This window comes from Octopus bimaculoides, chromosome 4, assembly GCF_001194135.2.
Source record: "Octopus bimaculoides isolate UCB-OBI-ISO-001 chromosome 4, ASM119413v2, whole genome shotgun sequence".
NCBI lineage: Eukaryota > Metazoa > Mollusca > Cephalopoda > Octopoda > Octopodidae > Octopus > Octopus bimaculoides.
Window position 1 is genome coordinate 82,694,994 of NC_068984.1, and position 3,525 is coordinate 82,698,518.

Below are 3,525 nucleotides of genomic sequence, written 5' to 3' on the forward strand. Positions count from 1 at the left end.
TAAGTAGGCGTAGGTAATCAATGTTGGATTTTGATTTGCAAATATGAAAAATCAGAGATAAAAGATTCTGACCTCAGGCAATTTCATGACATACCTATTTAATTACGTGTCACGCTGGTTGGAAAGCACTTCTCTATGTGGTCACTCGTCCTGCTAGAAATAGTAGCTATATATCTCTCAAATAGCATACTACCGCTCAAAAAAAAAGGGGGGAAGAGTACATAGGATAATGTAGTTCAAGATGCACTGTGTCCGCAAAAAAAAAAAAAATGGTATTATCAGGGATGGAACGCCTCTGATCTTAGATTTGTGCAGTCAGGTCTAACCCATACAACAACAAACCACTCCTACCACTGCTACAACAAATCTGTCCATAAACAAAAAAACTAAAAACGTATAGAATAAAAATAGCAAATCTCACAAAATTGGAACAAAAAAGAAAAATACTCTCTTTCTATGAGAAATATATTTGACACGATGTAGCATGTGATGAAGCTTTCAAAGAAAATTATAGATCTTTCTGAATTGGCCGCAACATAGAAGTTAGCAGAGCATAGGAGATGTCTAAACGTTGTCAGAGAGTGACCAAAGCTGTGTGCACTAAACGGGCCTTAACCCAACACCGATAAAGTGTACAAATACCAGTACAAACATCAACAACACTAATAACAAATACTCAAGTAAAATACACTACACGAAGGTAAAATAGCAATGACATCAATAACAGTAACATGAATAATACAGACAGAAACGCTGTTCTTAACTTGCTTCCCAAACTTATAAGTTCACGCAGAATGCATACAAAACAAATGTTCTATACACAAAAATAAACTTTGTAAACATGATGCAAGGTATTAAAAAAAATTACAATACAATATTAACGGCCTTAAAATCACATTTATAGAATTATAGAAAATGATCGTCACATATACTTCAAGAAACATTCTTACTCAGAATTCACAAATATGACAAAACAGACACTTTTAGAAAGGGTTAGACAATGCATATAAAAATCATTTAATATATTAGATACCCCAAATGACATTCATAAACTAATGGGAATTGAAAATACACAAAAAATGCAGGTTTTAAAATTGTAAAAAGAAAAACAAAAAAATGATGTTGCACCACGAAAAATATAATACAGCATGCACGTAAACGAAATCCAAGAACAAGCCTCTAGTGAGAATCGAACTCACGACCACTGGTTTACAAGACCAGTGCTCTAACCACTGAGCTACGGAGGCAACAAATGTCCGCTCCCAAAGAAGAGCATATATTGATAAACTTGTGGAAAATACTGGCTATGAAGATGAAGATATGAAGACTTATGGAAGATCGAGACATCTTGCACGGAAGCGTTGCATTGGTCCGGGGGGAGTCGCCCGACTGTATAGTATACATGTATGTATGTATGTATGTATGTATGTATGTATGTATGTATGTATGTATGTATGTATGCATGTATGTATGTAGGTATAAAAATATAACATAGATGTAACTGCTCTTTCGGAATCTCGTTTGGAAGGTGACGGTCAGCTTGAGGAGATTGGAAGCTGGTGTTGGCTTTGCAGTTCGATATGAAATCCTCAAGAAGTCGCTGTAAATGACCGTTTGACGACGATGGGCGATTTGCTACTTTGATAATTACTTACGCTCCTACTCTGACCAGTTATGATGAAGATAAAACAACTTTCTATGTCCAGTTGAGAGCTGTACTCAGGAAAATACCTCGGGTAGGAACAGAGAGGCAAACATTGAACATTCTTGGGCGTTTCAATGTAAGGAAGACGAAAAGTGATAATCTCATAATTCTAGAGCTTTGCGATAATAAGGTCTTTACATTGTAAGCATTCACTTTATGTAGAAAGGTGATCACGCAACAATATGGATGCATTCGAGGTCTAAGATATGGTACTTACTAGATTATGTTATCATCCGCAAGCATGATATCTGTGAAATCTGTAATGTCAAGTCCTTTTATGGATCGGAGTGATGGATAGACCACTGCTTGATGCGAGTAAAGTTCCGGATGGTAATCAGAGTGAAGGAGAGAAGAGGGCCAGCTCGAATTCCTCAGCACCTGAATGCTCGTAAAGATAAATGATCCTACTGTGAGGAAAGAGAATCGCTTATCCAGCATCGAAGATATTACAGCTCGGGAGGAGTTTCGAGAGCAGATCTTTCAATGCGCTACTGAAATACCGAAATATGCTACAACCAATCAGAGGGATTGGTATGATAAAAATGATGCTGATGTTTAGAGACTTGTGCAGTGAATTACTGCACAGGGGGCTATTAGTTGTGCGGCAAAATCTAGCATTTACCCACTATAAGAATACAAAATCTCTACTGCAGCAATCACTCAAAAAGATGCAGAACACCTGGTGGGAAGGTCTTGCTCGTGATATTCAAGCTGCCGTTGATGCAAATAACAGCAAGGAGCTCTACCATCTTATGAAGCAAGCTCATGGGTCTAAGAGTTCTGCATCGGCACCTTAGCTTTCCAGGGAAGGCGCTGCCTTTACTTACTAAACTGTGAGTCAGTTGTAGATGACACTGTAATTGATACTATCCAACAAAGACCTGCCATCAACTCCCTGCATTCTGCACCCTAAGTAGACGAGGTAGTAACAGCAATAAGTAAGTTGAATCTTAGTAAAGCACCTTTTAAAGACGGAATTTGCGCTGAGCTCTTGTACTTTGGCGGTGGTCATATCACACAGAAGCTTCACCAGCTTATTAGTATTATCTGGAAGTATGGTGTTGTCCCCATGGATTGGAAGGATGCAATTATCCTTCCTCTTTATAAGGGAAGGGGAATCTGAATAAAGTATGACAACCATAGCGGTATAGGCCTACTGTTAGCTACTTGCAAGGTTCTGGTAAATGTCTTTTCTCACCTGAATTAAAGACCTTGCAAACGACGTCCTATCTGATTCTCAATGCGTCTTCCGTTCTAGTAGAGAAACAATGGATATGATGTTCATAGCAAGACAGATGCAGAAGTGCTTGAGTAGAATATGGATCTTGTCCAGGTTTCCATTGCATTAACCAAAGCTCAATTCTGTGAATAGGGCTTCCCTGTAGAAAATACTCGACGAACTTGGTTGTCCGGGTCACTTTATATCGATAATTAAATCGTTTAACGATGGGAATGGTGTCAAACAAGGTGATATCCTCGCCCTTACTCTCTTTTCCCTGTAATTGCTGCTACTATCACTCACGATTTTGCTGTGGTTCGCTTCTCTGGGATATACGTGAGCTGCTTGAAAACGCAGCGTCACTGTAGTGAATGGGGTAAGTTTCGTCTGCAGTATCTACGCATATGTATTCCTACCAACAGCTGGGCTTAATTGTCACCTGCGGAGTCGCAAATGCAAAGTATAATTTTCTCTGAATGCAATGTGTTCTTAGTGGTTTGAGATGGTCTTTCTCGGTCCAGAGTGGATAGCCATTATACACACACACACACACACACACACACACACACACACATACACACACACACGCACACACGCACAT

General features: G+C 39.0%; 1 non-coding gene across 1 annotated transcript; it reads right to left on the minus strand.

Annotated features, from left to right (window-relative positions):
* Nucleotides 1-1,174: 1,174 nt before the first annotated feature.
* Nucleotides 1,175-1,247, minus strand: Trnat-ugu (transfer RNA threonine (anticodon UGU)). Its single transcript has one exon. It is a non-coding gene; the product is annotated as a tRNA-Thr (tRNA).
* Between the last annotated feature and the right edge of the window lie 2,278 nt (nucleotides 1,248-3,525).